The sequence below is a fragment of the Amblyomma maculatum genome, chromosome 3 (assembly GCF_055883805.1).
Source record: "Amblyomma maculatum isolate TAMU_Amacu chromosome 3, ASM5588380v1, whole genome shotgun sequence".
Lineage (NCBI taxonomy): Eukaryota > Metazoa > Arthropoda > Arachnida > Ixodida > Ixodidae > Amblyomma > Amblyomma maculatum.
The window spans coordinates 165,079,009-165,103,483 of NC_139346.1; the positions used below are offsets into that span (position 1 = coordinate 165,079,009).

The 24,475-nt window shown below is 48.7% G+C and overlaps 1 protein-coding gene and 1 pseudogene across 1 annotated transcript in view; one reads left to right on the forward strand and one right to left on the reverse strand.

Annotated features, from left to right (window-relative positions):
* LOC146196742 (beta-1,4-N-acetylgalactosaminyltransferase bre-4-like) overlaps positions 1 to 5,153 on the reverse strand; it is a 23,651-nt gene extending 18,498 nt beyond the window's left edge. Inside the window, exon 1 of the mRNA XM_084597068.1 lies at positions 5,019 to 5,153. The gene's annotated coding sequence lies outside the window, so the exon portion shown is untranslated. The remainder of the gene's footprint in view (positions 1 to 5,018) is intronic.
* Positions 3,347 to 12,797, forward strand: LOC146196743 (uncharacterized; annotated as a pseudogene).
* The last annotated feature ends 11,678 nt before the right edge of the window (positions 12,798 to 24,475 follow it).

Here is a 24,475-nt window from a genome sequence, read left to right on the forward strand (position 1 = left end):
AAACAGGACCAGCTGGCCAGTGCATAGCCGATCCGATTCTGTGTTGAAGCCACGTCAGCGGAGCAGCAAACAAAGACCGGCAGCCATCATCGACCGGATATCAAGCTCTTTTGTCGGTGCCAGCGGGGCTAGAGAGAAAGACGTGGACTTCTCCGCCGAAACGCCGAGATCTTCCTTTAAGGCGCGAATATAGTGCGACGCAACGGCTCGCACACGCTGCGTTACGTTGGCAAAGCACTCCGTTGATAGTTCCGCGAGCTCCAGCGCCCAAAGTAACCAGCCGCGCCCCGACGGGCCCGGTATAGAGATGGCTCTTGTTACATTCGAGCGTCGGCGCCGCCGACAGCGTCGACCCACAATGCATTGTGCAGAGAAAGATGGCGGACGGCAGCATAAACACCGTGAGTGGCGCGAGCGGCACAAACATTGAACTCGCTTCAGACAGCTTAGTGGAAGGTTTATCGAAGCCATTACAACATTCTCTGGTGAACCTTGAACCACACGTGAGCGTCCCGTGAGTGCGCCTTTAAACATGTAACCTGACCCCCCCTCCCCCCCCTGCAGCGTGCCTCCGACGAGTCGGGGTCGAGGTGGCGGACGCCGTGCCGTCCGTGCGTGTTTACCTTGTTTTGGCGGCCGGTGAAGGAGGACGGCGACCATCCGAGCTGCTGCTCGGGACCCCTGCACAGATGTCGCGTATGCCTGACTGATGTGTTGTTAATCTGAGTTTGTTGTTTAATTGGTACAACTTGATTCGCTTTAATTAATGTTTGTGGTCATCTTTATTAATATAGGTTAACTTATGACATCAATCAGCATCGCCTGGTCTCTTTCTTCGATGCGGCGGAGCCGTCGTGCCGTCATGGAAGTCCAAGTTGCGAACACTTCGTTACAGTATATTAAAAAAAAAAAAACTGATGAATTCCATAGCAACGGCCCTTTTTGTTCTAGCCGGGATGGCTAGTGCTGCATACAGTAAATGCCAAAGGCTGCTCGTATGTGTTTACTGTTGATTTGCCTTGTGTGCGTCTTTTTTTCTTTTATAAATGTCAAAGGCTTCTTAGCTCCTGTGAATCTTTTCCATTTTTTTTTTTTACCTTGCTGGGTCCTTTTAAAGTAAAAGAATGAGAAACGCAATTACAACCACTTACCGATGCTGTCTGCCCGTCCCACCTCTAAGTTGCATACCCTGAACAGATCGCAATCTACGCTAAACTCAACGGTTCACATACGAATGAGTCCTTCCTGAATATTCCCAAAGTAATGGAACTACAGTCAGAAGTACAAGCCTTACGTTCCTTTTCTTCTTTCAATAAACGCGGTTAACCGCGTAATGATTCAGGCATGCCTTTTTGACAAAGCCCTATAGAAATTCCATTAAGAACAAACTGTACGTAGCCACAGTCACGAAAATGCTTCGAGTAGAATGTTTCCTTTAGTCGACTTCAATTTATCTCTCTTCTCAGCAGGGCCTCGTTACGCCACGAGCGTATGACACTGCAAGAAATGATGGAAGATGGGATCGTCGCGGCCACAGTTGCTAGTGTATCCTAACTCATTCAAAGCAGTGTTGTAACAGGCCCACAACACTAAGTTGTCATGTTTTGTACGTCAACAATGCACGCAAGACGAAGAACAGCGCATGACACAAGCTCCCTCGGGTAGCTCTGAATGCTTTCGGCTCCTCAAAGGGATGTCACAATGTGCGAAGAAGCCAGTTTTCTCTGGTTTCAGCTTGTGTAGCAGTCGCGAGAAGCGCGGGAGATCTAAATCGCGCGTTTTCAGTCGGCGATTGCGCAGGTTTTCTATGCATAAACGAAGAAATAATTTCCAAGACATGATCAACAAATAATCTACTTCGAACATTTAGAGTATTAGCACATTTGAAAACCACCGCAGTGTCCCTCTGAGGAGGTTTATGCATAGTTAACGCAACGGTTCTGTCAAAGCGGTACGACATTCCGAATGAACAGCGCGTTTAACACTGTTTCGATTGCGGTCTTCTGGCTCTACCGGGAATCTTACAAATCACATATACGTCCTCCTCTTCCTGGCTAATTCAGACACAAAGAGATCGATAATTATGTAGAGTAAAACAATCACTCTAAAAACGTTACGAAAAATAAGCGCTGTTTAGGGAAATCTCTGGCCCGATTTCACCGCTGGTGGTAAATGAAGGCTCAATGGCGCAGCGAGGCCTTCATACTATCGTTGGAGGCTTACAGCACTGACGTGGGAAGCTGCCGTCGGGCCCCGAGGTTTGCAGCGACACACGGTTGTTTGTCACTAATTCTTTCAATCCCGCCTACCTCAATAAACTTCGATGATATCCGTGACCTTCTCCTATGCCTTTCAGTTTGATCAAATGCTACGCCGTCGTCTCAAGGGACATACAGCTGCGGCCGCTGGGAAAAAGCTGATGTTCGGCCTGACATTTAGAAAGTCGTAAGCAACAGGCTGCTTTGGATAACTGTACTCCCTGGCCCAGCAATATTCGTACAAAATTATGCTTTTCAAAACTAAGGACAAGGACACTGACATAGACTGGACAAACAATTTCCGGGGCATAGAATAAATGCATTCAGAATTAATTCGATAGCATTTTCCACGTGCCAGTCTATTTTAGTGCTGATGTAGTTGTCTTTCACTCACGGGTATATTCCGATGCTGATTTTGTTGTTATTTATTCAGTTTTTAATCAGTTTTGTGGCGTCCATATTCTTAGTTCTATTCACGCCTCTATCTCTTAGTGTAAAGCACAATTCTCTGTCACCACCTGAAATTTTTGGTAGGTGGAGAGAGGCGAAGGCTCTAAAGGCCAACTTCACTTATCATGATTGGCAGGAACAGAGGTTGCATGCAAACGCCGACGCCTCATATTTCACACCTGTATGACTCTCGAAATGCTAATGCGTTTAAAGTCTTAGCGAGGACACATGTCGAAAAACGGACAAAAAATTACCTGTGGTTTAGCTCTTGTTTAAGCCCTGATGGAAGCGAGAACTTCTTTTGCCTGCTACATTATTCCCCTATCCCACCCTATCAGTGCAGGGCGTTACGTTATTGAGGGTACGTAACCTCAGCTTTTAAGGGTATGACGCGAGAGCGTAAGCTACCAGCCCACATATAAAGTCCCGCTTTAACCAAGCCGTATGGACGTGCCTGCGTGTTGTAGGGGCAATATGAATTCAAATTGTTCTGGCAAGCTGACCTCCCGTATGAAAGGAGCGACCCGAGTTGACAGCTCCTGCCAACGACGGAGCACACGCAAGACTCGGAGTTGACTAGCCTAGTGAAGCTTTTCGCTTCAATAAGCACTTCCACTTCCTTGAAGCGGTTGGACAAGATGCCCCTTTCGGAGGAGTTGCTGCTGGGCGCTTGGAAGGACAAGAGGTGGGGTGTCCAGGCATGGCGGGCTCTTTGCCGTTTTTTAGGCGACACCGGGCTTGACTCGCGCTTGTAACACAAGTTGCCATGTCTATATATATTTTCATATGTCTTCTCCCATATTCTTTCATCTCCCCTTCCCCTTCCCCTTCCCCAGTGCAGTGTAGCAGGCCAGACTTTAATCATTCAGGCCAAACTTTCTGCCTTTCCTATCAATAAACCCATCTATCTATATAAGGCACAATCATTTTAAAGCCTCGTTAGTTCATAGTAGAAACCCCTCAAGTAGGCCGCATAAGCTTAGCAATGGTACCATTTTCTTTAACATTTTAATTCAGTAATGCCCCGCGGAGACACTGCGGGGGGCTGAGAAAGCATGCTTGCTGACGAGGCCTGTATCTCGGGTTGCATGTCGTGACCCCGGTGGCTCAACGGGAAAAACGAGTTAACGACAAAGCTGTTTGAAACGTATATGCAGCAATTTAATACCATAATCAACAAAACAAATACAACAATATACCATAAGGCCGGGTCAAAATAAAACAGCTAATAAGCTTCCTAACAGCAAGAGAGAACAGAACAAAAATAGCCAAATGCGTTTAGGTGTAGCATAATAGATGCTGCAAAAGGGTACTTGTAGTGAATTAAAACGGTCAAAACGTAGCTAAAATTAGCAACATTTGTTAGCGTTGTTAAATTTGTAACATTATTTACTTACAAAAATTATTGAAAAGGCTGATAGCAATGCTTGTAAATTTTCTGACTGCTCAAAATTATTGAGTAAGGAGAACTACACTGCGATTTCTTTTAAAAATAAGAACACAACTTTGTTAACTGAACTTAATTTTGCAAATGAGTGGTACGGATTACATAGGTTGCAGTTTGGAGTTTGGTACCCATGATTTGTATTCATAGTATTTTGTTCGACAGAGAAAAAATGTGTAATCTATATCATAATGTTTCTCGAAAGCTAACAGGAAGAAATGTAGTCCTCCTATATTTCGTAGGAAATATTTTGCGAGATACAAAATATCATACATGTGAAAAGTTTTGTGGAAAAATGTGTTAGTAGCTGGGCCAGTGTATAATGCTTGTAGGACTCTTTTCTTAATCGAAACAAGTTAATATAAATGAGCTTGGGTGCAAAACCTCACGCATGGTGGCAGTATTGAACGCAGTAAAAGGAACAAGAGCAAACCATCAGTTCTTCTCCAATTATTACAGAGGTGGATCACGCAGAGAGTTCGGGAAACGTTTAGTTTAATGCATTCCACATAATTATCTTGTATCATTGCTGAAGTAAAAACAAATACAATGTCACCTGCGCAGTTATATTTAATTTCATATACAATGGTCTTCTAGTCTGTATGGGTAGAAGAGCAAAAAACGCCGTTTTCTGAACCGTATATAGGTTTAAATCGATACATGTCAGGTAAATAATCACCTTGATATGCCAAGCATTTGATTATTGCTGAAGAACTCGAAAACTGAGACCGGGAAAAGTAGCATTCGCATCGTCAGCACACGATAATATTTGTAGGATTTAATCTCAATATGAGGTTGCTGTAGACAGTACATTAAATAAATGTAAAATTGGAAGCGTGAGGGAAATAAGTCGAAAGCCACCATACCTTGATTTGATTTCCTTGTATTGGACATGACCGAAACCCAACTAAACAAGACCAAACATATTCCAGAGTGGACTACATTCACAAGAAGCTGTGAAGAGTTTTGACGCCCGTTCCCATCCTTAACTCCCTCTTTACTATTTCGTATGCGTACCTGCGTGGGCTGTGATGGATTGTAGCGCCTACAGCGACAGCGCAGACGGACCGGCGTGGGCGGCGCAATGCACCGCTTGGTGACGACCGGTTCGATGAGAAAAATGATCGAAGTCGAATCACGATCTGGCGACGAATTATCCCAGTGCAACAATTGGAGACCAGTGGATTTCGTCGGTGTACCATCGCCGACAGTGTCGGGCATTCGCATCAACTTTATCTTTTCCTGCGTTTTCTATTTTCTCCTTCCATCGACGCGTTGCTGTGGCACATGAGTGCCGTTGTTTTATGCCTGTTAATAAATGTTTTTGGGACACGAGTGTGGAAGCGGAGAAAGCATAGGAGGGAGGGGGGCGGGGGGCATCGTATCTTGTGTTTGAAGAGCGCGCTTTCTCACTGCAGGACCGATTACATATTTCCAGGGAGCCTCCTCATTAGGATTTCGTACTTTGAAATTCTTGACTGACTCGGCGCTGTCAGTAACAAATTAAATAAGTTTGTGGGAACACTTAGGCTCTACCTTTACCGCATAGGACGCGACAAGGATAATGGCACTTGTAGCGCCCCTTGCGCCGCGCGCTTAATTATCGCAAGCCACGGCACGGCGCTGGAAAAATAAGAAGAGGTTTGACTAGGTGCCCCAGTGTGAGCAGAACAATAACAAAAAAGCAGTTCTAACCCGAACGCTGTCGGAGCTGGTTATTACTCGTCTTATCTCCGACATATTGGGTGACTCGGCATTGGCCACACCAACCAACCTGCCACTATTTTGGCCCAGCATCCCTCGTGCCTGGGTACTCCAAGTTGAGGCGCATTTCCACCTGCAGCGTATCACCAGCCAGGAGACCAAGTTCCTCCATCTCGTGTCCTCCGTGTTTTCTGACGTCGCCGAGGAATTAGCGGACATTATCACCTCGCCGAACACGGCTCGATCATTTGACACGTTGATGGCGGCTCTCGTTGACCGTAAATCAGTGCCTGAGCGCAGCCGACTCTAGCAGCTTCTTACCGCTACAGAATTCGGTGATTGCCGTACTTCGCAGCTCCTCTGTCGCATGCGACAGCTGCTTGTAGACTCCCCCTCGGTACAGGACAGTTTAATGCGTGAGTTGTTTCTCCAGCATCTTCCTCAGAACATAGTCCTTGTCCTCGCGGCTGCGGGTGATGTCACTCTGGACAAGCTCACCTAACTCGCGGACCGTGTTGTGGATTACTCAAGGCACACCCGTGTACGCGCTGTGAGCGCTCTGCCTTTCACTACTACCGCAGCCTCCCAGCTTGTGAGCAGACATGGGCATCCTCACGAGGGTGAACCCTCATGAGGGCGTCCTCGCCCTCACCTCGTGAGGATGTGACTCGGTGAGGTGAGGGCGAGGGAGGATCGACGCTGAAAAATTCGTGAGGACGAGGGTGAGGGAGGGCAGAGGCGGTGAGGGGAGGGTGAGGGAGGGAAAGATACAGAGTTTGAGGGGCGAGGGCAAATGTTCCACGAAAGGCGTAGTTTCTGCAGTAAGAAGAAACACGTGACAACCCGAAAGGCATGAGGGACAACACACTTTCTCCTCCACTGGGCATGTGTTGTATAGAAAACAGATGTAATGGAACGGGGCACAGGCGCTGCAGCTATAGAAGATGCCGGAACGAAAGCCACAAAATTGCCCCGTCGCTCGTGGTGAAGAAAAGTCTAAAAACGACCCTAGGAAGCTCCAGGAAGTCCCCGAGAACGATGTCGCCTTTTCCAGCCTCACAGGACACGACAGGACCGGCAAAATACACAGGACCCCCGCTTCTAACTGCTAACGTTTTTTTGCCATTTAGGAAAAAACACGTCCAGAAAAAAAAAACGGCGTCTAAAGTAGAGGGGACGCGCAGAGAAACGTTGAACACAAAAGACCGAGGTGGGGTGATCTTATCTGCTGGGACCCTGCCACGTTTGTTTTTTTTTCTCGTTCAGATAGCTTGCATGAGTAGCCAACGCATGCGAAATGTTTCTTGACAGTGTTACTTGACTGTTTGGTTAGCAAGGTTTTACATAAAACTTTCATAAATTGTGTAAATTACAATTCGCAACAAAACCAACCGAAATAAACAAACAGCATTGAATTTGTGCTGATAATAGCTGCAATAAAATAAACCGCAGTTCAATATCCGTTGCAATCTTTATCATGTGTTTGCAGGAACAAGAAATATTTTCTTATTTATTTTATCGATTTTCTCCTTGTTGTGAATTATCAAAATTGTCAAATCGTTCAATAATACGTGCGGCTCGTATTTACAGCGTATTGTTTTTTCCGCAATTTCAATAGCATCAAGTTTTACTTTTTCTATTTTCTTAAGACAGTTTTCTTGAGATCAGTGTTAACATAGCATCGATTTGAAAGTAATAACTACAGCGTGTGAGCATTGAGCACAATTTCGCGAAGGAGTTGTTTCATTTCCAGTATCCAAAGTCTATAGAGTGTTCTCATTTCGTGCTAACCTGTTGAAGTCCTGCACCGGAGAAGGTTCTTTAATATTCTTTGATTTTAGCATCTGTTCTGTATTCAGAATAAGTTTAATGCATAGGAATGCCCGACGATCGTAAGGCTGAATGCTGTCATAGACTCACGCATGAGGGGGATATGACAATACTGTACCAGGTTTAATTCTTTGCCGAATGCGCTTTCGGGTTGGGTGCGCAGGGGTGCTTGCAGTTCTTAGATATATGCGTTGCTGTTCGCAAAATCAAACCATGCTTGAGGTATCAGCCTCGCTATAAAAAAAGAAGGTATTTTAAGCCACCAGTTAGCTCATTCAAAGGTTCCTAAGGAGAGCATTGCTAAAAACTACCTGCATGCCGCTCTTTGCAAATCCTGCCTAACGTGAAATGACACATATAGCGTGGATGTCTGGCTGCAAACACTGACCAGTGCAAGATTTGCCTCTGAGGTGGTCACCTTTGTTTTAGAGGACCTTGCCAGGGATGCTAGGGATGTAGAGCAGCACCGCTGCGCTGAAGAAGCGCAAGGTACAAGATCCGTTGTCATTCCATATAACTATCAAATTTCCCACCGCTTAAAAAACATGGCTCAGAAAGGTGACGTATTGGTAGTCATCACTGTACACGAAAAACTGGCTAGCTTGTGCAATATAGTGCAAGGAAAGCACAAGCAGCTAAGGATGCAGTATCAAACACTTAGGCAGATTCGTGCCGAGGGAGAGTGCCGTCATTTACCATATACCAATCTCCCGTGTCAGAAGCTACACAGAACAAATTGGATGTTGCAGAAACGTGCACTTTAGAGCTCCACGCAGGATTAGACGCACTGGCGGGGTGGTGGGAAACTGGCCGTCTATGTCGTCAGTGTCGTGGTTCTGTTTCAAAAACGTGCACCTCCATTCTGCGAAACGACAATCTTGAAGAAGTTCGCGTTCGAAACAAGCAGAAAAGTATACGAAGCATACTACATTAAGCTGGAATTCAACACTTGTGTTAGCAATTGAAGCCTCCGTCGCCTTATCCGATAACTTAAGGAGTCGCACGTACGGCAACGTGCCAGTGTTCTTATTTTGCCATGACTTAATTTGCCAAGATCAGCTTCACTCTAGGGGTGGACCACGTTTATGTCGGCTTTCAGCACCTTCTTATCCAAAGCATGGTTTACTGTGCTTGGTACGTCACGATATAAAGCGAAAAAGTGATGTAGGCTCAATGCTGCAGAATAGGGCAACCGCTGAACTGGAATTTTGAACTGACGTAAAGCAGGGTTTTAGATTCCAGGAAAGCTACAAAACATCAATTCACATTTGGTTATAGACGTCCGCCCTGAGTGCTTTTGACCTATGCGATGAGAGGGTGACGTCGAATTCCAGCCCTCCAGGACGCTTAGACCTCGAGTAAGACCCACTGCCTCAAAACCAAAGCTTCGGACTTTATGAGAACGTTTTAATAAGTGTCCCTACATTTTCTTAACATAAAGATGACCAGCTGAGATACATGCCGCTAAGGCTAAAGTCGTACCAGAGAGCACCTGTCTCGCATACTGTTAAAACGTCTACCAGGTCCGAAGAAGAGGAAGGCATTAGGGAAGAAGGCTTCGAGGGTTTGCGTGATACCTGCTCTCGAACGCTCAACACAACCTCTCATTTTCAGCGCCCCACATTCACTCTAAGACTGACTCAATATTAATAAACCAGACAGCTGAGATAAAAGTAAGCCCAATTTCGCGTAGTCGTGGGATGTCCTAGGATCTCCAGCTGGCAGGTTGGAACTATGACAGCCCTGATTTTTGTGCACCTGATTGTGCTTAGCCATTTCTGTGGAAGGAAAGACGCCTCCTCTCTTCCGCGGATTTCCCATGTTGTTGTGCAAGCGGTTGATTGCTTCTCGTGTGAAGCAGTGAACGGGTTCGAGAATGGGTTCGAAGCAGTGTGAAGTGTGAACGAAGCAACGAACGCCACTGCTCGTACAAGGCCGCGGGAAGATGTTCCATTCGGCGGGCTACAGTGTTCTACAAGGCTGTAAGCCGGAACGTTGTTAGCCGGGGTGCACCTCAGCCTGCACGCCCGAGAGCTTTGGTTAGCGGCGCTTCGTTTGAAGACCTCTTGGGAGGGCGACAGATAACGCACAAAACAATCAGTGTGCGCCTAGCTTTGCACCCTGTGGCAATGCGCCGACGACAGGCGCTTGACTCCTCCCCCCCCCCCTCCCATAGCGAGGGCAGCTGTCATTAGGAAAGCTGTTAAAAAAAGAAAAAAATATCCGAGTTGTGGGCAGACCACGCACGCTGGTCCACGGCTGGGCTCAAAAGGCGGCTGTGGCTGGTCTTATCAGATCTCCCTGAGGCACCGGGTGGAGACATGGATGGACGTGGCAACATTGCTCTCGGAAGGATACACATGCGTCCACCACCGCGCGTTCCTTTCCCGCTCTCTGTCCAAAGAAAGGGTCTTCCTTCAGCTCAGTCCCCCCCCCCCCCCTCCAAAAAACAAAAAAAGATAAAAACAGCGAACGGCAGGAATGGCTGGGGAAGCCCTTCAGTTTGTGTTGCTGTGTCTTTTCGATCGGACCGCTCAAGTTGTTGACGCTTGTTGAAACAACACTTTGTTGCGCTGTTACAAATTCTATATGCTCAAGGACGTCTGTGTACTATGTGCGCGAATAAGTTTCCATTGTGACAGTGTCCTCGGATATTATTGGGAAATGCGCGGTCCAAGTGAAAGGTGTGTAGGACGTCATGCAGGTTCCGGGTGAGTTTCATTTTTATTTGCCGCTCTTGCCCTCACAGTGCAGACAATCCGTTTTCCGGCTTTTGCATATGCGGGTTTGCCCCGCCGGGGTGGTGCAGTGGTAAGACGCCCGACTACTGTCCGGAATACCCGGGTTCGAACCCGACCTCGGCGGCTGCGTTTCGATGAAGGCGAAACGAAGAGGCGTCCGTGTGCTGTGCGATGTCAGCGCACGTTAAAGATCCCCAGGTGGTCGAAATTACTCCGTAGCCCTCCACTACGGCTCCGCTTTCTCTCTTTCCACTTTCGCTCCCACCCTCATCCCTTCCCTTACGGCGCGGTTCAGGTGTCCACAGAGCAAGTGTGACAGATACTGCGCCTTTCCCTTCCTGTGAACCAACCAACCATATGCGGGTTTGTCCGGAATGAAGCAGATCAGCTATGGAGATGTGAACTTAGGCGAATTAATGCAGAGTGCTGATTTCGGCTAGTTGGCGCATATGTGTTGCTCTTCTGTTCCCGTTCTATAAGCAGTGCTTTTTTCATAAGTGATCCTAGATTTAAGCACACTATTCAGGAAGCATAATCAATCCTTATGCATGAAATTCTGGCCTGTTCACTTTGCACATCGTACTGCTCTAGTTAGACGCTGTCTGGTCCAATTCTCGTATAGCTTTATTAGAAATTGGAAAAAAAAAAAAGATTTTACGCAATACTGAGGCGGCGTTCGTGAAAACCAGAAGTGCAACAGAGGTACGTGTTTCACTTTGCGTTTTCGGTTTGTTCTTGGACGAAAGCGGGATGCGATACAGCGCCGTGTCCTAACAACCGCATTTTTACGCGGCGTTTCCCAAATGACACTACATGTACTACATGTCTGGAATTATCGCGCACGGCCCCGGGCTCGCATGCTATGTCCCCCCATCCCAACCCCCTCTGCGAAGCGATCGAGGGTCATGACACCCTGACTCCCTCGAAATTCACGCTTCTGTGTGATAGCGTTTTTCTGTTACTTGAATTAGATTACATTGTTCTGTTGTCTAATATGCCTTATACGCCTCATGCCTTCCGTCTGCGGCTGGTTAGAAGTTAGAACCTCCTCCTGCCTCATGCGCTGTGTAAATATATTTGATCACTCTATCTCCTTCAAACACATGGCGTGTGAAACGATGGGCAGGTTTGCCCGGTAAACTATGACAGTGGTTATTTTCCTTCCTCCTCGAAGTTTCGCCTTTGATTGGCATGCTTAGGGCACTGCAAGAATTGTTCTTTGCACTTTTCACAGCCTCTTGTTTTCATGTGCAGTGCATATCTTAATCTCCCAAACTGTCGGAACAAGTACCAGACGGCTCTTGCCAGTGATACGCTACAGCATGAACGCAGCCCCGCCATTTATTTAAGTGCATTGTTAGCTTCGAAAAATTCGGATTGCTAAATGATCAACGCGGCTTGACTCTGCCGAAAACAGACGCAGATAATAGTTTGCGCCTACTTTGACTCGCTGTAACGTTGTCATGGATCGAAAATAATGAAAAATAACTAAAATATTCAAACTGCTGGGCATGAGGTTGAGGGTGAGGGAGGGCAAATGAGATGAGGGTGAGGGTGAGTGAGGACCAGCAATATTTTTTAAGTGAGGATGAGGGCGAGGGAGGGCGAATATTTTTTTTTAAGTGAGGGTGAGGGTGAGGGAGGGCAGCCGATTGTAAATTGAGGACGAGGGAGGAAAGGCCAAAATGAGGGCATTTGCCCACCTCTGCTTGTGAGCATAGAAGAAAGACTGGAGGCTTTAGACAGACGGCTTGATGACTTCACGCCCCCGCCTCGCCGTTCTCCGCCGAGGTTTCAGTCCCTCCGCCACTCCCAAGCATCGTCGCCCTCGCCGGAACACCAACCATCAGAAGTGCACCAAGACTCCTCCTCCTCGGCTGTCTTCTAGTACCACCGTATTTTGGGCAGCTCTGCCCGCAAGTGCACCTACCCGGCCATGCTCCTGGTCGGGAAACGCTGCGACTGGCCAATGACGGCGGCAAGTAGTACGGGTGGACGGACATGCCGCCTGTTCTAGGTTTCGGACAAAATCACTGATGGTCGCTTCCTCGTTAATACGGGAGCACTGCTCAGTGTAGTACAAGCAGCTTGGGCAGGTCGCCTTTGCAACAAACCGACCTCACCGTTGCAAGCAATAAACAACTCCCCCATTCACATGTAGCCCCAACGGTCTCTTACAATTAACTTCGAATTGCGCTGGACGTTTCGCTAAATTTTCATCATCGCTGAAATCTCGCAAGCTGTTCTCGGCGCTGATTTCCCCAGTTTCTTCAACCTCGCTGTCGATATGCAGGCTCATCGCCTCATCGATCTAAGCACGAAACTCTCCATCAACGCCATACTCTCCACCTTTTCGGCGGCAGGCCTTAGAGCTCTCGTCCCTGGGTCGCCATATGAGAAAATCTGCCGATTTTGCCAACATCACGAAGCCGCACACCAGAGAGTCCCCGGTAACACTTGAGATCACCCACCACATCGTGACCTCAGGACCACCTGTGCTTGTTCGCCCTCACCGACTGTCCGGTGAGCGCCTCGCTGTCACTTGCCATGAGTTTCAACACATGCTTTAATTCGGCATTGTGTGCACTTCCTCCATCAACTGGGCATTGCCACTCCACATGGTGCCAAAGAAAGATCCGAGTGACTAAAGGCGATGTGGAGATTACCACGCCCACAATGCTCACACCTTACCAGAACGCTATCAACTTCCTCACATACATGGCTTTTCATCAAATTTGGCTGGTTGCAGGATCTTCTATATGATTGACATAATGAAGGTTACCATCAAATCCCCGTGGAGCTTGCTGATATTCCGAAGACGGCTTAAATTAGGCTTCTAGTATGTGAGGATGCCTTTTGGATTGCACAACGCTGCTCGGGCTTTTCAGCGAACTCTAAACGAGGTTATGTTAGGCCTCGACTTCGTTTTCGTCTACATCGATGATCTCCTTGCCGCAAGCTCCTCCGAGGATGAGCACGCAGCTCAGCTGGCGCCCTTTTACAATGCCTTGAATACGTCCTAGTTATCATCCGGAGAAGCGTCTTTTCGGCGTCGGTGCAATTCAGTTTCTAGGCCATCTTATAGTTCCACAAAGTATCCGGCCTATCGACAGCAAAGTAAAAGCCGTTCAAGATTTTCCACCCCCTACATCACATTAGAAGCTCAGAGAATTCTTGGTCCATCAGATTGATTGATTGATTGAAAACTTTATTTGTCTTTTGGAAGTTTGTTAGCGGTGGAGGTCGAAGCTTCTTCTGGATGTCCGTCACCTCCCTGGCCGTGGTTGGGTTCCTAGTCCAGGGCTCCACTGAGTTGGGCCACCTCGCTAGCGTGTGCTATGAGTGCCCTCTGGGCCTCTAGCTCGCAGCTGGTGAGCCGGCTCTCCCATTGCTCCGCACTTGGTGTTTTCTGTTTGTGAAATGCATGATTTCTCTCGCACTCCCACGTGATGTGATAGAGTGTTGGTTTTGATCCGCACCATGGGCAGCTGGCGCTATATTGTGTTGGAAAAAGCTTTAGTATGTGTAGGTTTGGGAAGGAGCCCGTTTGTAGTCTCCTCCATCCCGTGGCTTCTTCCTTGGTTAGTTGTTTGTGTGGCGGGGGGTAGTGGAACCTCAGCCCCTTATATAGGTTTAGTAGGTCTGAATATCTCTCTCCGCATCTGATCTGGGGGTCCTCCGGGGTGTGCGACGCTCCCGCTCGGCTGGTCATCCCTCGAGCTAGGTTGTCTGCCCCCTCGTTGCCCCTGATTCCCGCGTGGCTCGGTATCCAGATTATGTTTTGCTTTGGTGTCTCCTCCGAGGCCCTCAAGATCCCCTTTGAGGATCTTGAGGGCCGCACTGCTAATCCTGCCCCTAGTGTAATTCCGGCACGCCTCTTGTGAGTCTGTTAGGATGTGGAGAGGTCTCCCTGTCCTATATCCTTCTCTTACAGCCAGAGCAATGGCTATCTCTTCTGATTCTGTTATGTCAGACACCCTGGTCGTGACACTTGCGATGTGTTCTCCTTCGTGGTTTACTACCACCGCTACTGCGTTTCCTTTGTGTGTTTGTGGATATGGTTGGTTGGTTTGTGGGGTTTAACGTCCCAAAGCAACTCAGGCTATGAGAGACGCCGTAGTGGAGGACTCCGGAAATTTCGACCACCTGGGGTTCTCTAGAGGCGTCTGTGTAGACTGCGTCTTCCCTGTGTCCCATGTTTTTCTCGTAATGTTCTGCCCTAGCTGCCCTTCTGCGAGCGTGGAGATTTGGATCCATGTTTCGGAGTATGGGTTGTGTGCTTATCTTTCTTCGTAGCAGATCCGGTACTGTCACTCGGCTGCTCTGTGGTTCTTCTAGCTTGCGACCTAGTCTTGTCAGGAGCGCTCTTCCGGTCTTCGTACTGCTCAATCTTTTCTCTTAGGCCTTAAGTTGGCTCTCTCTTAATTCTTCAAAGGTGTTGCTGACACCAAGTTGCAAGAATTTCTTTCACCGCCGCTTTCTCCCCAAGTATGTCAATTTGCTGAAGCCCCTAATCAACCTTCTGGCAACCAAAAAAGATCCAGCTGCGCCACTTGAGTGGACTGATGACACTGCAGCTGCATTCGATGCTGCAAAAAAGGCGCTCGCAGACGCCACTTTGCTAATAAATCCCGTTCCTGACGCTCCCCTGCGCCTTGTCACTGATGCATATAGCATTGCAGTCGGCGTAGTATTTGAGCAGCACGCCTCTAGCTGGCAGCCTCTCGGTTTTTCTCACAAAATCTAAAGCTACCAGAGGCTAAATACAGCACCTTTGTTCAAAAACTCCTCACGGTGTACCTAGCCATCAATCATTTCCGCAACTGCCTGGAGGATCGGAACTTTCACGTCGTCACAGATCACAAGCCCCTGATGTTTGTCATCCAACGGAATCACAGCGCCTACACCGGACGCCAGATTTGCCAAACGTCCTTTATCTCAGAGTTTGCAGTGGATCTCCGTCACGTCCATGGACCGAAAAATGCTGCTGCTGATGCACTTTCCCGTGTAGGTGCCATGATGTCCGACTCACCAGTGGACATGGAGGATTTTGCAGCCACAGGAAACCACAGCAGGAGATGAGCAAGTGTTCACAGCACAGCAGAGCAGAACACAGCAGGTGTTTAGCCAAGCCCCAACGGTTTCTTCAGCTTCGTCGTCTCTCACTCTATTTTCTATCGTCGTCCTCTTCGGTGGCATATACGTAACATTACCCCGCCACGAAAAGCACAGTCCCGGTGCGCACTAGGACAAACTACTGCAGGGTAGTACGCCTTCATTCTGGCGACATGAACAATCTCGGTGCGTGGTATAGAGGACTGTCGCGGCGGATGTACAGGGGCGACCTCGTATGTCACAGGAGTGACTGGCCGTAAAACACAGTAGGGTCCTGCGTAGCGTGGCAAGAGCTTCTCACACAGCCCAAATTTACGAGCGGGAGTCCAGAGCAAGACGAGAGAGCCCGGAGAGTAATGGACATCCCGGTGGCGAGAATCATGGCGTCTTTTTTGAGAATTTTGGGAGGAGGCCAGTCGGCGGCGAGCAATAACAAGGGCGGCGTGAGCTCGGGAGATGGCGTCACGAACGTAGCAACTGGCGTTAGCGGCGGGAGGCAGTACTCTGTCAAACGGAAGGGGAGGGTCGCGGCCGTATAGAAGATAAAACGGTGAGTAGCCCATTGTGTCGTGACGAGAGGCATTGTACGCGAACGTTACAAACGACAATGTGATATCCCAGTCACGATGATCATCCGAGGCATACATTGACAGCATGTCCGCGAGCGTGCGGTTGAGGCGTTCGGTGATGCCTTTCGTTTGTGGATGGTAAGCGGTGGTAAAATGGTGCTTAATGGAGCAGTACCGAAGAATTTCGTCGACTACTCGAGCAAGAAAGCAACGGCCACGGTCAGTGAGCAACTGGCGTGGAGCACCATGGAGCAGGATGACGTCATGGAGAAGAAACGTAGCCACGTCAGTTGCACAGCTGGTGGGTATCGCTCGGGTGACAGCGTAGCGCGTAGTATAATCTGTGGCCACCGCAATCCATTTATTTCCCGACGCAGAAAGTGGGAAAGGCCCGAGGAGGTCAAGGCCAAATCGGGCAAACGGGTCTACAGGGATGTCGATCGGCTGCAGGGATCCAGCATGCATGACCGAGGGCTTCTTCCGTCGCTGACACCGGTCACAAGAAGCCACGTAACGACGAACAGAGCGATAGAGGCCTGGCCAAAAGAAGCGGCGGCGGACGCTATCGTACGTACGAGACACGCCAAGATGACCCGCTGTAGGTGCGTCATGCAGCTGTTGAAGAACGGTGGTACGCAGGTGTTCGGGGACTACGAGCAGAAGCTCGGCGCCTTCTGGTTGCATATTCCGTCGGTATGAGGTGCCGTCGTGGAGCACAAACAGAACAAGGGTAGCATCAAGGTGATCAGTGCTGAGGCGATTAATAATGCTGCAAAGCTTGGGATCTAAGCTCTGCCAATGGCGAATGCTTGAAAGGTCAGAGACGGCCAACACATCATGTCATTGTCGCACTCGCTCGCAGGTGGCGGATCTACCGGGTTGCGGGACAGGCAATCGGCGTCAGCGTGCAGCCGGCCAGATTTGTGGACGACAGAAAAAGTGTATTCCTGAAGTGGGAGGGCCCAAGGGCCTAGGCGACCAGTAGGATCCTTCAGCGTAGAAAGCCAACATAAGGCGTGGTGGTCGTTGGTGACGGAGAACGGGCGGCCAAATAAGTAAGGGCTAAATTTTGTAATGGCCCAGATGAGGGCTAAACACTCACGTTCTGTGATCAAATAATTCCGCTCAGCCGCTGAAAGGAGACGACTGGCATAAGCAATGACGCGAATGCGACCGATCTGCTGTTGCGTCGGTGCGTACCTCTGTTGGTGCCGAAGGATTGAAGTGTGCCAGGACGGGCGGGTTGGTGAGGGCTGCAATGAGCGCAGAAAAGGCTTGGGATTGTTCTTGGTGCCAACAAAATGGAGCGTCTTTCTTCAAAAGGTTGGTGAGTGGACGAGCCGTCTCCGCAAAGTTGGGTACAAACCGCCGAAATTAGGAGCAAAGCCCAAGAAAACTACGCACGTCACTGGTACAACGGGGTGTAGGAAATGCACTTACAGCACGTATTTTGTCTGGATCGGATTGAACGCCACGGGCATCGACCACGTGACCGAGCACCTTGAGTTCACGTCGGCCGAAGCTACATTTCTTCGAGTTCAGCTGAAGGCCAGCTTTTCGGAAGACGCCAAGAATGGTATCAAGGCGATGAAGATGGCTTTCGAATATTGAAGAAAATACAATGACGTCATCGAGATAGCACAAGCACGTCGTCCATTTCAAGCCGCGCAGGAGAGGATCCATCATGCGCTCGAATGTTGCGGGCGCATTACACAAGCCGAAAGGCATCACCTTGAATTGATACAGGCCATCGGGAGTGACGAAGATGGTCTTCTCTCGGTTTCGTTCGTCGACTGCGATCTGTCAATAACCGGAACGAAGATCAATGGAAGAGAAATAGCTGGCACCGTGCAAGCAGTCGAGGGCATTATCTATCCTGGGGAGCGGGTAAAAGTCTTTCTTTGTAATTTTGTTCAGGTGTCGGTAATCAACGCAGAATCTCCAGGTATTATCCTTCTTTTTAACAAGCACGACAGGAGACGCCCAGGAACTGCTCAAAGGCTCTATAATGTTTTTTTCTAACATCTTCTCCACTTCACCTTGTATGATGTGTCGTTCAGAAATGGCGACACGATAAGGTCTGTGAATTGGCCGGGCTTCTCCGGTATCAATACGATGTGTAACGAGGCACGTTTGTCCTAAGGGGCGGTCACCAAAATCAAAAATATCGCTGTACGAAGTCAGAAGACCCGTAAGTGCTGTAGCTCGGTCAGGGCCAATTTAGGTGCTACCATTCCTAATATGCGGGCCTCCGGAGGTGGAGACGTTGTAGGTCGTGTCGACACTTTAACAGTAGGGTCAGATAAAAGAGCGGCAACTGTGAGGTCAGACAGTGTGATCAGTTCGGCGAGAGTAATGCCCTCAGGAAGAACGTGCACAAAAAGGCCGAAGTTCAAGACTGGAATGTAAGCGTTCTTATTTTCTACGTGCACGATGTTATGAGGGAGAGCGATCCTGCGCTCCAGTGTCACGTCGGTTATGGAGCAAACAACGTAGTCGCCATCAGAAATGGAGGGGAAAGGCGACATGAGCACATACACTGCAGCTTCTGGTGGCAGACGAGTAAATGTAGAGGAGCGGAGACGGAGCGTTGAAGTATCAGAGGCCTGTTTGTCAGGACAGAGTGGCAGGTCCAGATGAAGCAGTCCAGACGAACAGTCAATGAGCACGGAATGTGCAGTTAAAACGTCGAGTCCTAATATAACGTCGTGAGGGCAACTGGTGAGGACTGTAGATAGCACAGGGATATGGCGGTCGGCAATGTTAATTCTTGCAGTACACATACCAACCACAGTAGCTGTGTTGCCATCAGCAACACGAACGGTAGATGAGGGAGCGGGTGTGAGAACTTTGTTGAAGCGTTGACGGAGCGAGGCACTGAGGACGGAAATGTGGGCGCCAGTGTCAATAAGAGTAGAAACTGAGACTCCGTCCACAAATATGTCAATGAGGTTACGTCTGGGTACGAGGGTCAGTTCCGAGTCGACAGTCCAGGTTGGTAATGGAGCGTCACTCCCGGGCGCTGCACTCACTAGTTTCCCGAGTAGGTGCCGGCGTATGGTGGGGAGGAGTTGCGAGGAGGCACCGGTGAACGGGATCGACGAGACCGTGGAGATGGAGATCGGCTGGTGTGACGGACCCTTGAGACGGCTTCGGTGTGAGGTTCATCTGGCTGAGAAGGGAAGTGTTCGTGTCCAGGTCCATCATATGCGGGGCGGAGTTGTTCAGGTTGGGCAGGGAAGCGTCGAGGTCCGTAGTAGTACTGACGGTCAGCGTTGTAATAAGGGCGAGGGGTGGGGAAGGTATGAGTGCGGCAATATCGTGAAGTGTGGCCGGCTCGACAGCAAATAAAACAAATCGGCCTGTCGTCTGAGGTGCGCCACTCTGCAGGATTGCGACTAACGTAGCGACGTGGGGGAGCTTAGCTAGTGGTTGCAGCAGCCACTACAGGAACAGGAGGCGATGGTAACGAGGGCGGTACGTGGTTGGAGGAAAGACCAACGTTGGCAAGTTCCTGGCGGACAAAAGCCTGTATCATGGCCACGGTGTCGGGCAGTGGAGATGGGAGTGGCGCAGGAGCTAAGGCCTCGAGTTCTTGCCTGACGATCCGAGTCATGGTAGTGGACTGAGAAGGCTGCTACACAGCAGCCAAATCATCGCAGAATGATGTAGCTGCCGTGTTCGGAAGGCGCTCAAAGCGATGTACCAGGCGTCGTTGTTTAGCCTGCTCGAATCTTCGGCAAACTTGAAGCACCGACTCGACTGTACCTCCACCAAGATGATACGGGACGGAAGGCTAGCACAGGAAACCACAGCAGGTGATGAGCAAGTGTTCACAGCACAGCAGAGCAGAACACAGCAGGTGTTCAGGCAAGCCCCAACGGTTTCTTCAGCTTCGTCGTCTCTCACTCTATTTTCTATCGTCGTCCTCTTCGGTGGCATATACGTAACAATATAATAGGCATAACTCGATTGTAATTCATGGGTTTGTGTTTCATGGGTAAAGGTGAACTACAAAGCATTTGTAACCCCGACACTACGAGAAAGCTTCGAGCACTGTCGCAAACAGAGACACCGACGTTTTTGTTTATGTCATGAATGGAAATCGCCCCTTTCTACATATCATACGGCGGCAAGATGGGGAAACACGTCGTTATGCATGCCATCGTTTTTTCTTCTTCGACATCTATGTTTCATATTTTGTTCTATTGAAGAAGACAAAATGTTTACTGTTGAAACCAAGGATTTCATTGTAGTACGAGAGATTGATGCCCGTTGTGCCCGCTTTCAAGAGCATAAGCGGCATTTCAGTCGCTGCCATTGTCAATTCTTCGTTGCCGGCATAGTCTCTTCCTGGGCGCCATATTTCTCCCCACGTATCTAAAGACCGCTGGGCGAGGTAAATGGCGTCGCGTTAATGGCAGGGCTTCCAAAGGGAAACGTGAGTGACTTAGATTTTTGCATAACTACTGTCGCTTCCCTTAATACGCGCTATGCAATATTGAGCTGGCTGATTTGTTCAGTGATAGCGTAAGGTCCATCGAAGTATCAGAACAGCTTAGGGGGGTTCCATTTTCGTGTAGGCCACCACAGCAAGATTTAATCACCAGGCCATAGGGGGCCAGATGAATATAAGAGCCGCAGCATGCTTCGGAGCGGTCTTGAGATGTCATAACGCAAGCCTTCAGAGCAAGGGCGTTTTTCGCAAGACACTGCAGATGGAGATGGAGATGCTGCAGATGGAGATTCATGAGAGTCTGTAGAGAATATAATTATGGTGTCCAATTAGTATCATGAAGTAGAAACCTTCAGTAGAAAAGTAGGCTGACTCCCGTAGCCCCAGAGCGTGTAGGTGGTAAACATATGCCGCCCCAGTTTTTGTGATCCTTATCAGTGTACTTGGATATCATGTTGGTGTTCGGTCCATGCCACGAACTCTTCAGACGATTCTGAAAACTGGTCGATGATATAGCGCACCCTAGATGTCATGTTTGTGGAACGTCTACAAAGACAGTGAGGGGTGCAGGCGACTTAGTGCTCCGTAATAACACGCCTTTTCAGTCAATGGAATCGTGAGTATCTTAGGTCGTCGGGGCGATAACAGCGGCCTCTGATGTACGGAAGTGGTGTCACCGAGCCTGGTTTGCAAGATGGAGTTTTATAACCTTCTGTCAACAAGCAGGAAGCAGTGACCCATCGAAGAACAGATTTAAGGCCTGAGCAGTTATACACAGCGGACCCTGAGTCATCCGTGGGTGAGTCCACAACATAACACGCTGAACCGATAACGTGTTTTTTCTAGCTTCAAATTTGGAGTTCCACGCGCTTTAAGAAAGAACATAATAAAACCTGAACACATACAAAAATAACTGGAAGAAAAAAAAGAGCTGAAACTCAACATGAACTGAATAGAACAATCTACGAAGAAACTAACACAAAAACATCGTCAATAAACCTTGCCATGCCATCGATTCAATGAAAAATGTGATGAACTTTAAACTGTCTCAGAAGCAGTGTAGGAAAATGAACACAACTGACACTTGACGTTGACTGTGCAAACTAAGGGGAACATATGCGAAAATATGCAGCATTTTATTTTTGTTAGTGGCTTACTTCAGATAAGTAATAAACTTTAAACTATTAAGATTTCACAAAGTAAAAATGAGACTGCAGGCATCATAGGACCAGAATATAGACTTAAAATGCTGACATATGTCTGATATTTATCCGCATGGTTGATTTCGAGGGCAATGTTTAAACTTCAAACTGAACATTAAAGTTCACTCAAAAAAATCACAAGAGTAAGCATGGATGCAAAACACAAGAGAGAGAGATAGAGAGAGATATTTTAATGACAACAGATGTCTGCCTAGTAGTGAGCCTAGCATGCTACTCCTGGTGAGGGTTGAAGGATGAGGGTGACAAAGTGTGGAAGGGGAGGAGAAAAATGAATGAAAAAAATTACGAGGGTTCAGCGCTGCTGAACCGAATATTGAGCGAAAGCATTAGCTGCGGGTGATCGAGCGTTCTTCTTCTCTTTTTCTTCTTCCTCAGCCCACACATAAAGCCCCGCTTTAACCAAGCCGTATGAACGTGCCTTAGTGGCCTATAGGGGTAACGTGAATGTCAGGGTCTTAGCAGGCTGATTCTGACATAACCGTCCCATGTGAAACGAGAGACTCAAGTTGGCAGCTCCTGCCAGCCCACATATAAAGCCCCGCTTTATCCAAGCCGTATGAACGTGTCTGACGTCACGTATCACGTGAGCACCAAATGCGCCTCTAGCGCGCCACGCCGACCGCTTTTGCGTCACGTGGGGTGTGACGTCACGTGCTGCGCCGTGGCTGCTACCGCACTATATACACCGACCGCTTGAGTTGGTAGCCCAGCTCTCACCCTAGTGTCACGTGGGGTGTAACGTCACAGCGCCACGTGGGTGCGTCCACGCCACGCTGAAGGCTCGAAACATATAGTAGTATTGCATTCGCAATTAAAAAAAAAGAATCGGTGTCACACATTTTCGCAATCTTGACTACTGCCTCCCGGGCCTCGAAGGAGGACCAGCCAACATCACCCTGCACCACCTCGTTGGGGGATGAACGATGGGCTCCCAGTGGCCGTCTTCCCACCTCTCTCTGTCTTCGTTCCATAAATTCCCGCGTCGAGGACGTGGTACACAACACTGAATTTGCATATGTCAGACCTGGTAAAATCACCGCCTTCCATATGGTGCGTAGGACCTCCATTCTATTGAACGACCACAACGCCTTGGCTCTGCGGACATTATGGAGGAATCGTGGACGAGGACGATTGTCGATGTTGCTGAGTCCATGGCATGAAGATGTGCGTTACTGGACGGCTGAAGAAGAGGAAGAAAGATGAAGACAACGGCTCAACATCGCGGTGATCCTCGGATGAAATCTGGCCCAGGATGCTTTCGGGCCACAAGTCGCCAAGGGCCGACGGCGGAAGCCCAGGCACGCATCGCATGACATGGACTAGGGTCATGTGTTCGAGTGTAGCGGCCTCATGAGTCGTGGAGTCTTTGGTCGGCACATGGATCAGTCTGGTCACGTGGTCATTCGGTTCTCTAGTTGTGTCTTGTGGTCGTGTGGGTGGCGTCTCAACTCAATCTCTCCTTCGTCGTGTCTTGTTGTCGGTGAGAAGCACGGGGCGGAGGAACGGCAAGGTCTTTTTGGGTCCGGCAGGCTGGGGAACAGCCATACGATGCCTCCTAACTTTCCGCCGACGGCGCAAGTAGATGCAAGGAGCCGAAGCTCCGGGCGGGATGAGAGTTGATGATGACGTACCCGGCACCTATAATCAAATGTTACTGGGCGGCCAGCCGGTGCACACAGGAGAAAGAGAACTGAGACATGATATTTGATGTCCGTGAGATGACGTTTTATGAAGTGTTGGCGGGCCTAGTACAAGCGCCTGTCCGCGCTACTGCCCGCTTCTGCCTCATCAGTAACAATATACATACATACATACATACATACATACATATATATATATATATATATATATATATATATATATATATATATATATATATATATATATATATATATATATATATATATTGTAATGAAGCGGCTCAGATGGTTTGCACAGCAACATATTTATCTTTTTATAGCAGCTAGGGCAGCGTTCACAGTGACAGTCCGGGCTTCGTCCGCTTTGTCGTCTTATAACTTCATCATCTCTTTTTTCCTCTTCGTTCTCCTCTTTCACAGATCAGGCATCTCTCTTACAATACTCCCCAGTAAAAGATGCCATCCTGGCTGATTAAGCGGAGGTCACGATGGCAGGGTCATGGTACGGTTTGAGGCAGTCAAGGTGGACAATTTCACGTTCTCGTCGGCGGTCATCTGTTGACGGCGCGAGGGGCTCGATAAGAAAACTAATCGGAGACGTTTGCTTAAGCACACGATAAGGTCCCTGGTATCGACTCAGAAACTTGGGCGACTGATCTGAAGTAGAAGAGGGCACCCATAACCTCACCGACGACTCTGGACGATAAGCAGGCGGCAGACATGAGGATCCGGCGCGGTAGTTTTTCTGGTAGTACTGGTTTCGGGCTGTGATTTGACTTGCGATCTGACGGCACTCTTCGGCATAGGCTGCGGCTTGAGGAATGGGTGTCAATTCCTAGGTGTCGGGACGGTAGGGTAGGATCGTGTCCATTATACAAGAAGGTTCGCGGCCTTACAGGAGGAAATAAGGCGAGAAACTGGTAGTCGCTTGGGTAGCAGAATTGTAGGCGTAGGTTATGAATGGCAACATACGGTCCCAATTTGAGTGGATGGATGAATCATACATAACCATTATGTCTCCAAAGGTCCGATTAAATCGCTCGAC